The sequence below is a fragment of the Protopterus annectens genome, chromosome 11.part0, assembly GCF_019279795.1.
Source record: "Protopterus annectens isolate FY-2018-M chromosome 11.part0, PAN1.0, whole genome shotgun sequence".
NCBI lineage: Eukaryota > Metazoa > Chordata > Ceratodontiformes > Protopteridae > Protopterus > Protopterus annectens.
Genome location: NC_056745.1, coordinates 184,986,841 through 185,001,539, shown reverse-complemented (window position 1 = coordinate 185,001,539; position 14,699 = coordinate 184,986,841).

Genomic DNA, 14,699 nt, shown 5'->3' with positions numbered 1-14,699 from the left:
GACCAACTTTTCGTCTCCTTTGCAAAATCTTTTCTAGCGAAACTGATTTATAAAGTGACTCTGACCAGATGGATTTCGAGTTGTATCCTCTTAGCATATAGAGAATCTGGCTTGCCAGAACCAATGGGAGTTCATGCTCATTCTACACATTCTATGGCAACGTCTGCTGCATTCTGGTCTAGAGTTTCCCTGGATGACATTTGTTCAGCAGCTATCTGGGCGTCCTCTCACACCTTTATTTCTCATTATAAGCTAGATTTGGTGTCTAGAGGAAGGGCTGCTTTTGGCTCTGCAGTGCTCCGGAATATTCTTCCTTGAGGGCCTCCCAAGATTTCAGGTAGCTGGAGACTCTGTCCCACAGGTTGCTGATCAGATGAAGTTAACTACTTCAGATAAAGAAGTTATGAACTCACCATAGCGTTCCATCTGAGTAGGTAACTTAATTTGTCAGCAACCGTCCCTCCCTCCTTCCCCCTAACCTGAATGGTTATTTAGCTGAACTCAAGGTTTGGATGCTCGAGTTTTGTTTTGTCTCTGAGTCAGGTTTTTCAGGTTGTTAGCTTGTTTTGTTGTTTGTGTAGGTGGCAAATGCGATCTGAGGATTGGAAGGAGGGTGCAGGGTAGTATGGGTAAGGGGGTGTAGCTTGGAGCTCAGATCTTTAGCTTGGTATGCTGCCGGCTCGGATCCGTATCGGATCCATAACCCACAGGTTGCTGACAAATGAAGTTACCTACTCAGATGGAACATTATAGTGAGTACATAACTTCTTTATTTAATAAGTCAACCTCAAATAGTGTTCCATTTGTTGCAGCAATTTAAGTTTTCTTAAAGCAAAGTTAAATAACCCATAAAAACGCTTACATTAAGGTCAGTATTCTTTTTATTTAGATGGTTAATTTTGTACTTACATAGCTTGAGATACTAGTGAGTGCTTCTGTTTGTAGCAGCCCTTTCAAGCTTTACTGTTAAAAGATCACCATAATCTTTTTAACTGGGAGAGTTTACCAGTTTCATTCACTGCCTAGACATTATGTCAAAACACAAAGCACAAACAGAACATGAAAACAGTCTTCTTCTTCTTCTTTCGGCTTTTCCTGGTTAGGGCTTGCCACAGCAGATCACCTTGTCCGATCTTTTTTTGCTAATTTACTGCATATAGAATATGAAAACAGTATATGCAGTAAATTAAAAAAAAAAAAAAAGATTTTCTTCCGTCATGTTTTTTGGTCTACATAATCTGCAGGCTGTGTTACCTTTTTGTGGCATTCAGCCAGGCTGTCTCCCCAGTAGTGGCAGTTTTCCAGTAATTTTTGCTGTCTGTAGAGTGAGAATCGGTCACTTGATGACAATTATCTCCATCTTAGAAACAGCAGGAAGCACAGAGGCTGTATTTTATTGCTGTTTTCTGTCTCTCTTAGTAACATCTCAGCAGAAGCCAGCATATTTTAATATTTGCAAACTTTGTAAAGTCCAAATACAGACCACAATCCAAAAAATGCCTCGGTTGCAAAGAGATGAAGTTAAATGAAAATTTAAAAAATGGTGGCCATATGAAGAAGTGTGGGGCATGTAATTATTGCCAATATATTAATGAAGGATCAAAGTTTAACATTAATGGTATAAAGGTTTCTTTACAAAAAAAAGTGCAGCTGTTACACTGAAAAGGTGGTTTATTGTGCTTTCTGTTCCAAATGTGCTTGTTTTTACTTTGGAAAGACAGAAAGAAAGCTTAACAACCGTATTTATGAACATTTGAGAGACATCAAATTGCAGAAAGAAACCAATGCCCTTGCAAAACATTGTATGGAGTGGCCTGGACATACTTTTAATTTTAAATTTACTGTTATTGAGGTTATTGAGCTAGACCCAAGAGGTGGACCATGGACTTTATACCTAGAAAAAAAGTGAAGCCTTATGGCAGTTGAGAACAAACGCAACTCAATGGCCAGGCTTAAATGAATCTGTTGCCATCACTTTTTTTTTTAAGATTAAAAGCTTTGGACAGATGATGGTTTTTAAAAGGTCATAGTAGTTATAATAGTTGATACATATACATTAATTTATATGGTACTTACATATTATCACAACCAGATTTCTGAAGTCGCAGAAATCGTTATGCTTGTGAGAAAAGTGGTTTATGAACCTTTACAGGGTTGCGTATGTAAGTAAGTAGTGATGTTTCATGAGAGTTTGAGGCAGGGACGGGAATAACGGTCCAGTTCCGTACCTTGACTGCCGGGTAATCTTTTGGGTGAAGTGCACCACGATATGTGCATCAGAAATCCCGCTTTGCTGATTACAACATCAGCAAAGGGAAGTCACACAGGAATATTCCAAACATGTGACTGTTCAGGGCCTGTAAGCATGAAAATGAAAGATGCCGGCAACAGATACTGGGCAAGGGGGCACCGATTCCTCAGTCACTGCTGTCTCTCTCCCCAGTGCGGTAGTCCCGTGCCAGGGGTGCTAAACATTATCCCATTTCACTGGGCTGTTCATCTAAACTTGTTTACTGGCAGCAGCCACTTACAGTAGTAGCAAGAGGTGCTGTAAATACTGAATAATTCACACCCACATTTCCCAAATATAGCATTCACACATTACAGTGTGTACATGTAACCACATTTCAAATGGCCTGGTTGTGTTGTAGGGAAAGCAGTGAGTTCTATGACTTGAAACAGTAACAATGACTGAGAAGCAGCAGTCCTGTTTATAAGTCGGGAAAGGGCGTTACCTAGGAAGAGGAATTTACACATTATTCCTCTTCCCATGTGAAAAACAATCAGACAGAATACTACTGAAGACTTTACACACTCCTTCTTAGGTTAGCAGACCTCTTTTCACACAAACATTACGATTTCTGCGGCTACTCAAATCTGGTTGCGATAATATGTAAGTACCATTTATGTGTATACATATATATATACTTGTAAATTTTACACTATATCTGTTTTATTTATTTATTTATATTATAATATCCCTCACTCCTCAGAAAATATTGCTACCTCATTCAACACACACTTCACACAAACCATACTATCACTAGCTAAACAACACAACCCCCCTCCAACCCACACCTTCAACTAGTAATCTCCCCACTGCCTTCTCTTTTTCTCCTGTACCTACCTCCAACATAAAAAACTCTTAACTAAACTTAAGCCCACCAAATTAGCAGCAGACAACCTCCCAAGTGAATACCTACAAATCGCAGCTGATGCTCTGGCCTACCCAGTATCCATCTTGATTAACCAATCTCTGTCAGAAAGTTACATTCCCACACTGTGGAAAGTATCACATATAATTCCCCTCCACAAAGGCGGACCCTCCACAGAACTAACCAATTACCGCCCCATAGCTATTCTCTCTCCAACCTCCAAAATACTAGAGATTCAGACACTACCTCCTTACTAACAACCTCCTTTCCAATACTCAGCATGGTTTCCGACCAAACTATAGCACCACCACTGCCTTACTCTCCTTTACTAACACTATCTTTCAGCATAAAAACAATGGCTATCTCTTCTCTGCTACTTTCCTAGACCTATCTAAAGCATTTGACATGGTCCCACACAAACAACTTATCTCTGTCCTCAATAACCTATCCTTCTCACAATCAGTCACCAACTAGTTTCAGAGTTACCTGTCTGACCGCCAACAATCCATTGTATGGCAGAATGACATATCTCCCCAACTACCTGTCTCCATAGGGGTTCCCCAAGGATCCATCCTTGGACCCCTACTCTTTTCTGTTTTCACCAATAATCTAGCCTCTGCCACCAAACATGGCACACTCATACAATACGCAGATGACTCAACCATCATCTGCTCAGCCCAGTCCCTACCCAAACTGCAAAAAGTCACACAGGAAGCCTTTTCCTCTGTTGAAACTTGGTTATCTGATGTCCAATTAATACTCAACCCAAACAAAACTAAACTACTCATCTTCCAACCCACCAAACATACTCAAAACAACTCTCACTTTAACATCACAGCAAAAGACAACACCACTATATACCCAACTGAACACACCAAATTACTAGGAGTGGAAATAGACAATAAACTAAAATTTGACATTCACATACCCATGACCATAAAAAAAGTCCACAAAAAACTAGGAGCATTATACAGAAATAAGCAACTTCTCACCAAAGCAGCAAAGATTTCAATAGCAAATTCCCACCTTATCTCCACCCTACTTTATGCCTCTCCAATATATACCAACCTAAGGCAATGCGATCTAAACAAGCTAGAGACCTGCTACAACAAAATCGCCAAATTCGTCACAGGGGCATCCTACCATAGTCACCACTGACTCTCACTTGCTGAATTGGGCTGGCTTGAACTCCCTCACCTCCTTCAATGGTATCAACTCTCACTCGCCCACAAACTAGTAAACCATCCACTAAATGTCCCATCTCTCCAGAATCTACTCCAACCCTATTGCACCACCAAACCACTAAGATCCAGCAACAAAAATCTTGCAGATCACTAAAGCCAGCAACTCTGCTGGTGAAGCACTATTCTCTTGCACCATAGCCAGATTATGGAACTCCCTCCCACCCACAATTACCTCCATATCATCATGCACCCACTTCAAAACTTTACTAAAAGTGCACCTAAAAACATGCTGGCTATGCCCTTGCAACTCCCACTCTAATATCACCCACCCCATCCAACCACTACCTTTCTTTCCACTCTACTAACTACCTTGATTATAGCAAGCTCAGATGCTCATAAGCCTAGTACTTATTATACAGCAGGAACTTCTTATTGTAACATTTGTTAATGTCTGTTATGTACTTCACCAGATAAAGATTCTAGTTGTCTACTGATGTACTATGTTCTTCATCTGTAAACATGTTGTAAGTAATTGCTATGCAAATTGTTAATCGCTATGTAATCCAATGTAACTACTGTCTGTTTATTTTAACTGTGGAGCTTTTCTCCCCGGGCCTCTGCTGAAAATGGACCTACGTCCAGTCGGACACTCCCGGTGAACAAATATAAATAAACAAATAAATAAATAATAAAATAATATACTGTGATTTATTTATTAAGGTGCACAATATATAGGAAATGTAGACATTTGTATATAGATTTTATTTATACATTTTTATTTATACATTTTTAATATATTATATTATTTATATATTATACCACATATGTATTTTATATGAATTATAGTGGATAATATTAAGATTATGAATGAATTATATGTATTTATATGATATATGATTTTAAAATGTAGGAACAATCATTACTCATGAATTATTCATGAAGCTTGGGTGCTGATTAGTTCACTAATTATCTCCTTGATTATAAATGTACTATTGTGTTGGGCATGCTCTATCCTGATAAAGTCTCCAATGGTTGGAGACGATAGTGCTTGATTTACTGGATTCATTTATTTATTTATTTGTATAATAAAAGCTCTTTTTAAGCTCTTATAAGTTGCTTGTTTTTAAATTTTCATTTAACTTCATCTCTTTGCAACCGAGGCCTTTTTTGGATATTTTAATATTTATTAAGTATATGTTTCTGTCTTAGATTCCTGGGCAGTTATCATTGTCATTTAATACTTTATATAAAGACTAAATGACATGTATAATATGCAACATTTGGACTTATGGATGGCAGATTACTTAAGAATTCAGTGCAGGGTGTTACTCCTCTCAGGATTTCACCTCAAATGTCCTTTTTGGTAACCATTTGCAATGTCAGAAACCACTAGAGTAAGTCCCAAAATGAGGAGAGTGAATAGTCAAAAGACTGAGCTTGCATATACTAATTATGAGATGCCATTCTTGGAATATTCCCTTTTCTCCAAGGTATGGCAATCTTGGCATTGGTATACATTCTTTTTTGTCAGCCTTTGAGAATATAAACATATATAAACACACACACACACACACATATATATATATATATATATATATATATATATATATATATATATAAATATATAGCATTTTTGATGTCATGATGTATGCCATTAGTTCCTGTTACTCTGCCAGTTTGTCTCCTTAAGGAAATTACTTTTTATCATCAGAGATTTTAAATAAGAGCAATTTATTTAGTCCCTTGGCATGTGTGCACTGTTTAAAATCTATATTTTGAGGCATTTCATTTCATAAGATAGTTACTAAGCTAGCAGTCCTGGGGACCATTAAGGCACTTAGCACTGTCTGGTTAAGTGACTTGATTAAGTCACAAAGTAGGCAAATGAGGGATAAGGGAACTATAGCTTGCAGCCTTAACCCTTTGCACCAACTGCAATGTTTTTGCTTGAGGGAGTGGCTGCTTTTTACATTACAGTGTGTCACTGTTCTTGTGTGTGTGTGTGTGTGTGTGTGTGTGTGTGTGTGTGTGTGTGTGTGTGTGTGTGTGTGTGTTTGAGTTACTGTAGCATTTATTCCTGCTTTGCTTTTACGTGTATCCTTCTATGACTTCCTGGTGCATTTTAATACTGTTTTCTGCATTTGAGGGAAGCTCTACTGCTCCCGAGTCTTTTGGCTAAGATCATATCAAGTTATACTTTCTCATGTCTGAGCTTATTTAAGGTTAAAAAAAATCTAAGAAGAAAAAATATATAACTGATTCCTGTGAGAATCCAACTAAGGAATTGCTGAGTAAACCTACGGGCATATGCAGTATTATCATATTTTCATATGCTCTGAATGTTGCAAATAGCAGCCTAACTGGAATGGCACCAGTTTCTAATGAAGGTGTCAGGAACCTCAATGTTTTGAATAAAAGTGATGACTTGGAGCAGAGGTGTAATCAGTCTTTGATTTTGATGACAAAATTTCATGTATTCTCGTAACAGCCACCATTAAAAGGGATGTGTAAATAGATTTATCAGGTACGGTGTTGGAGATATTTTTATTTATCAACATTCTGTTCCCATCAACTCTTTTAACAACTCTTTTAACATTTTCATACATTTATGAACATTCTGTGTAATCAACCCATCCCCATTATAAAATAACAAAAAAGTGCAACTTCATACACACAGAACAACATAAACATTCATGTTCCACACATCTAACTGCAGCCACAAAATCAAATCCAAGAAATAAACTTTGCCAAAATTAAAAAGATAAGGAAAATTGCAACACTAAGCAGCCAGATGGAAAATGGTATTACTCACAAAATGGTCTTGGCTCTAAAAACATGCATGAAATATTCAATAAAATAAAACAGAAATTACTAGAACAATACCACGAGATTACCAACAGTATTAGGAAACACTAAAACGTAACCACAGAACTAGAGTACAAAACCACCATAAGACAATGCAGTCATAAAGCACTAATTAACTCACATAAAGGCCCATTATAAAAGGTCTATTAAAATATTTACTTCATTCCAGTGTAATGAATAGGAAACAATAATCCAAAGTAAAAGTGCACAAAAAAGATAAATCGAATAACTGGTGTGACGCCCGTGCCCTGGCCCAGCAATCAAGGAGCCTCAATCTTCACCACTAACACCAGTGAGGGGCGTCCATATAGGGAAAGGATAATACATACACACACAGTAAAGTACAATTTCCTTTAAAAGCACACAGAGATCACAGTCACTATGGGGCTGGTTTCTCCCTTTCTCTCCAGGTCCCCAGTAAGACTCCCCACTGGCACAGCTATATGGCCAAGATCTCAGCCTAGTGGGCAAGCTAAAACCTCCAGCACCCTCTCTGTCCAACCAGTGCTTCGTGTCCTTGCCAAAGTAGCTGACACACACACACACACACACACACACACACACACACACACACACACACACACACACGCGCGCACACACACACACACACACACACTCTTTGGGATAAGAGTTTATACAACCACACAAACACTCCTGGGGAAGACTGGCACAGGTGCTCCAGCTGTGCCCCCTTTACCCAGACTATACGGTAGAAAACATTGCCATCACCCAGCTAATATTTATCAGCTACTCAAAGGCCCTTATGAAAGGGTGTCCAATTATACTGTGCAATATTATTATCCAAATGGTAAGTTCAAGCAGTCAATACTTATTTGAGGTGACTTGGTACAGTATCATTATATGCATGCAATGTACGCTTAGAGCTTAAATTATCTCTACACAAAACAGCCACAGTTGAAAGATTTAAAAATATTTAATAATAAATAAAAAACACAAGACAATACGTCTTACTACACAGTGCTAGTGAAGAGTTCAGAGATCACAGAGAAATACTTAAAATAATTCAGTAGAAAAGTTCTGACATCACAGAAAAACAAACTAGTCTAATCTTCATATTTCCTAGCTATATCTAAGAGAAAACACAGCTCTAAAATCCAACTTACATATAGACACAGGCAGAGAGCTGGTGAGTTGGATGTTCTCAAGACAAATGCTGTCATGCTAACTCTTTCTGTCCTTAAATTGATAACACAGTACCACTGATTCATTTCAGATTACATCATTTCTTTCTGGTTCCCAGGCTAACAGACTCTCAGAGGTTAATAGCCCTTGATCTTGCATCTGGTCAGGAAGCCAGAGCAATAAAAGAAAGTATACATTCCAATTCTAGCCATTAACTCTGGCCTCAAAATAATAGGCTGAATGCCTTTATCTAGACATATCGGCTCTGAGTTTTGACATCAAAGAATTGACTTATCAGCTTTGTTACAGCAGATTGCACTCTTGTTACATTTTTGCAGTTCCACATTTAATACCATTTTTTCCCATTTAAGAGAACAAGCCTGTGGCTTATATTCATATTTACAAATGACAGAATTATCTACACAATTCTATCTGGCTAGGCTGGCAGCCTTCACCTGTCTTCACAACTGGCATCTGCTTTATGTGTTAACTTCTTTTGTGGCTCATGACAAACAGCAGACACTCACGTTTTCTATGCAATACCACTGTATACTACAGTGTTTTTCTTTTTCAGTTTCTCCATTATTATGCAGTTGTCAAGTTGGTTTATGTATGTAAAGGGGCTGTGAGGACAAAGCCTCTACAAGGAAGGTATAGATGAGCCCCTCCCCAAAAAATGTTTTTTTTGTGTTTTTAATAGCTTCAGTATGTTTAACATTTAAAAAATTGAGTAAAATATCTCATACCACATTGATTCAAATTAGCTTAGGTAAAGTGATCATCTCAAGTTTAAACTTCCTCCTATGTGAGATACAATGAGAAATGTCAGAAGAGGTGCTAGGAGACATGGGTGTGAGCTCAAACAAGAGAAAAGCACCTGAAACAATATTTAGCTAGGTCATGTGGAGGGAGGGTCATCATCGTTAACCATGGTTAGCATTGCTGCCTCACAGTACTTGGTTTTCCATTCTGCATCTTGGTAGTTTCTGTTCAGCAACTAAATATTGTCCCTGTGTCTCTGTGGGCTTTTGCTTTAGTTTCCTTCCATATTCCAAATTCAAAACTATCATTCCTTCAAAATGTGTGTGTGTGTGTCTCTTCTACAACTGCAGTCATGTCAGGGAATAGTTTCCTGCCTTATCCTTACTGAGTTCCAGTAAGTCCACTGCCTCCACTACATCACTGAGCTAGATAAAATGGGTCCTAGCAGAATGCGCTAATAAATGAATGAATGAAAACACACGTGCATATGTTGGATTCTTCTCTTGTTGTAAGTCCACTGTTTTTGTTGTCATGGTGAGAAGAAAAGCTTGATTAACTCATTCATTCCAATGGAGCTACAGAGGTTTGTACGTTTAACTCCCAATGATTTCATCCTGAGTTTTTGACAAAAGCAGGTTATGGCCCCACATTTTAAACAAATGTTAATATTTCTGGGACCATAGTGGTTACTAAAGGAATATAAATTGCAAACTGTTCAGCACAAACAAATCTTTACACTGGTACTGTTCAATAGATTCTAGGTCATAATAAATACAATAAATATTAATCCTGTAATATTTTGTAAACAACTTACGATATTTATTAAGCACTCAAGCTACAAACATACCACCAGCAGTAATTTGTTCATCCCATTATGAGCCTTCATATGGGGTGAAGCATTTTTGTCTGTGTTACTTGGTTGTTGTGATATTTAGAAATAAAAAAAATAAAAATTCTGACAAAATAAATAGTACACGAACAGCAATTAATATCTCTTAAACAGCACTAGACAGAAGTCAGATATCTATCAGTGCATTTGTGTTGCCCATTATTCAATATTTAAAATAAAATCTTTTAATAGGTTGTGTGTAGCATGGTTATGAAAATATTGCTGTGAGTAGGAGCAGACTATATTACATGCCTACAGTAGGATATAACTGCAGAAACACCTGGAGGCATAATTAGGCTATAAGGAGTCAAAGGGAAAGTCTTGACGTGAAAATGCTATGGCTAAAATCAGGAACCTTCCTGTTGCTTCTTAAGTTAGTTTTGGCCCAGACTACGTTTTCTTTACTTAAGATCTGGAAAACAAGGGCAAGATAAAGGAAATGCTTTTAACTGATTCACTTTAAATAGGTAACGTTTTCTTGTTCAGGATGAAAGCAATGCATTTGCAATAAGTTTTTGGGGAGATCATTTTAATGGGGCAGTCTTACTGGTAGATGCCGTTTGAAAGGAACTGCATAACTGTCTGTAGAATGAAACACTCTAGAAATCAAAGGCACTTTATTCTGTCCCTTCTAAATCTAACAAAGACAGATCACCCAAATCATTGCATGACTTACCCTGTTTCTTGAATTAGGGAACGTTTGATATCCTTTTCCTTTCTACTTTCTTTGGTCAGATATAGAATTTCAGCTTTGAAACAACTGAGAGATAATTTCACAGATTCATGGGGCATGCTGAAAAGATGAGAAAAGGTAGGAATGCCTTGTTCAGATCAATTGTGCAACCAATTATAAAGATGTGTAAGATATCGCTATACAAACACTTCTTTTAAAGGGGGTATTAAGCAAAGATGTAGAAAAGTAGAACTTGCCTTGCAGGGATACGGTCTATTGTTCAAGATTATATTTTAATTCTCAAGAAAGGAGAGCAGTGAAAACCATTTCTAGAGCTTTTCATTCTCAACAAACACTTAAATGTGCAGACATTCAGAATAGTCTGGTCATTCTATAAATTCTCATTCCTTTGATGTCCCAGAAAGACTAAATACTAATATTGAACTTGGGGGGGAGCTTATAGCATATCCTGCGTTTCAAGTAAGACAAGAACATTATCAATGTTTAATTCTTCCTTTCAAGCTCTCTTCCTCTTCTAAGGTATTTCTAAATACCTATCTGCAATCACTGTGGCCATCAGGTTGCAAACCATTCATGGATATCTATACAGTCATTGTCATAACTCACTCACTTGAGATGGCTGCAGAATAAATGTAGTCAACATGGAAAGGAACATCCTAAACCCAGCACCTCAACTCTTCATCTTTCCACTTTGAAGAAGGTTCATGTTCCACTATTGTAGAATTCTTTGTCAGCAAAATGATGAGGACAAAAAATATTGTGATGACAATAAGATGATCAAATCAATCAAATACATATCTGCATTTGCATCTAGCCTTACCTCAAATACTTTTTAGTCCAGGGTCAGCCAAGGGAGACGTTTTGGAAGGATCTGCCAAATGTAATTTTTTTTTTATTCTTTAGGTGTTGCAGTCAGCAAAGAAAAATCAGATTGATATTAGCCTTTGTAAAGAGAAAGTCCCCCCCCCCGGGGCTTATTTATACACAGTTCAAGAGTTTTTCTTACTTATGAAAAGTTACAGGAATTGTTACTTTATTTTAGATTGTGTCAACTCAGCTGACTTTGACAGCAAGGCTCTTTCTTGATTAACATTCTGGGTCACTTATAAGCTATTGATATCATGATTCTCTGGTTCATAATACTAGGATGTGTATGAGGAAAATTCCACATGACTTGAGGGATCCGAGGATGCAGAAAATTCAGCATTACATGAAGAATTTGAGGATAATAGCATCAGATTCCTTGGATATTGTAATATACTTTGATTCTTGTTTGGGTCATGGAATTATATTGGGGATTATTTGTAGCTAAGTGAATGCAGAAAGGCTTCCATTTTCTTTTTCCTTCACTTCAGATTCTGATTAGGCTGTATCAGATTTCATTTGGGGAATATATGTGGACATATGGCCAGCACAGGTTCTCTGGTATCTCATTCAGATGCATTTATATATTAGCCAAAAAGAAAATGTTGGTACTGAAACTTGCCATGAAGATATCAAAAACGTCTAAAACAGAACATTTTGCAAAAAGTCACAGATAGCTCCACAGCCATGTGGTACATCAGTTTAGGGGAACAACTACTTACTAGTTGTGGTGGCTGGCCATACAAATATGGGATCTGGCTGATTCACTCAACACCTACTGTAGCTGACAGCTGTTTACCTGTCAAGAACATGAATGTGTTGGCAGGTCATCTGAACCAGAAGATAATTTTGGCTCAGGAAAGACAACTCATTATTGGTGGTACCCTGAAACTGACAGCGAAGGTGAAGGATCCATAGATGGCTCTTCTGCCTCCTTTATATTTGTACAGCTTTCTCATTTTCATTTTATTTATTTATTTTTATGACTTGGTTAACATGTCTACTCATATTACAACTCACTCAGCTGTATGTATGTTTCTTTAGCGTCCCTTCAGAAGTGTTTCAGGGGCAGATGTCTACAAGCAAACCATTTGGTTGTCAGTGCACACCACTAGAGCACAAGAAGGGGATTTGTTACAGCAGTTATTCACCTCCCTTTTTCATGCATAGATTGGTATTCTACTTACATTTTATAAAGACTGAAAAGGGATTTGTATCATCTGCAACTCACTTTTCATTGACAGCTGGAGAGGTGAAGCCACAAAGTCAATGGTGATGAGCAACAATTTTATTTAACTTGTCCTGAGGCTGTGCAAACTCCGAGTTAGGTTAGTCTTGTTATTTTAGGGTGTAAAGCAGGCAAAAGGAGGCTTACTGCATTGAAGAAAAATTGTCACTGATTGCCCATTTTACTGAAAAATGATTCATGGATGTAAATTAGCATTCTGGAAAAAACAGGAGGGGAGGCAACTGTATAATATAATATGAAGTTCTTAATAAAAAGTAGACAATTTACTTTTTTCTAGATACTTTCTGGATTAGTTCCCTGCAACCTTTACCTTTGCTCTTGATTTATTTTTCTTATCATGGTGTGTTTCATGTTGTCATCACATTGTTCTTGGATAAAAGTCTGTGCAACTACTGCATGGGTAATGAGGTAAATTTGCAGGTTGTTATGCCTCACCTAAAGAGATGTAGGCATTAAATGACTGTCTCTGTTTTCCTGCCAGGATCTGCCAGCAGGAAAAATGTGTTGATTGCTTATCATGTTGTTCAATGATGACATTTTGGAAGGTTTAAAATATAAATTTATTTATTTATGTCTTTCTGACAGGGTTAGTTTCGTTAGGCCTGTTGTAGTTCAGTGGACACCAACTGTGGCATTTATACTGACAAGGTGAAATTTGGCCAAGGCATCAGGGAAATATACCTATTCTTTTTAGTTATAGTGTTTTCTGGTTGTATATATATATATATATATATATATATATATATATATATTTATATCGATAGATATATAAATCCTATTTTAATTAAGTAATTATCGTTATCTACATAGTTTGTTTTCGTTAAATACCCAATTCTTTTTGGTAAGTCCATGGGATCTTTTAAATCCACCTCAGGCAGATGTGAGTTCAATTTACTATATCATTCAAAGAACAAATACACTGAGGAGTGAAGCAACAACCTTTAATATTGACCTGCGGTGTCAGCAGTGGAAAAATTAATTCAGTCAACTGGTGTGGGAATTGAACCCCCGGTCTTGTGATCTTCCACCATCAGAGGTGGGTGTGCCACCTGTTGAACTACTGATACTTAAGATAAAATAATTTTATCTTTATAGCTGTGAAGGCTTTGTCTTCAAAAACCGAGTCTGTGTGGTATCTGATATCTATAACATGGAAATGGATGCCATTAAGAGAATGTTCTTATATGGCAGATAGCCAGGGACTGCTAGAAAATAATTACTGCTGTGGAGATAAATTGGTAAGATGTCAACAGATAGATGAGATAGCCCACAAGTTGTGAAAATTGAGGAAAAACAGAAGGAAGTCAGTTCCTTTCACAGCTGTACTTCTGAATATTTGTGGTTATTTGTCACTTTGTAGTTCAGTTACTCTGCTCATTGTTTGCTAATGTCTATTTGTGAAAAATATCTAAATCCATTAAGCTGTTTTTGTTTCAAATTTCTTTAATCTGTACTTGTGCAAAATGTTTTTAACTTAAAAATGCCCACAATCAGGCCTTTGACATCACATTTTTTATCTTCTGATTGCATGTTTTTACTTTGTTCTGCTTTACTGTTCCCTAAATATTGTGGCACTTACAGTGTTGTACAGGTTTTTCTTTATGAACATAAGTGAGCCAGCAAATAAAATAAATAACACGATTGGGCAAATCACTTATCTTTAAAATTCTGTTTAAACCGTATCAAATTGCTCTTCATTCTAATACTTTATAAATGCAATAATGCTTTTGAAAGTACTGTGAAAACAGAATATGCATTGTTGTTACAGTTACTGACTACTTATTACATAATCTGTAACTGACTAATAAGTATAGTTTTCTTCTGTAATTAACTAGCAATCAGTTTAGTTATCCAGTCTCTGACTACATATTTGCTCCCTTCCCAACAAAATGCA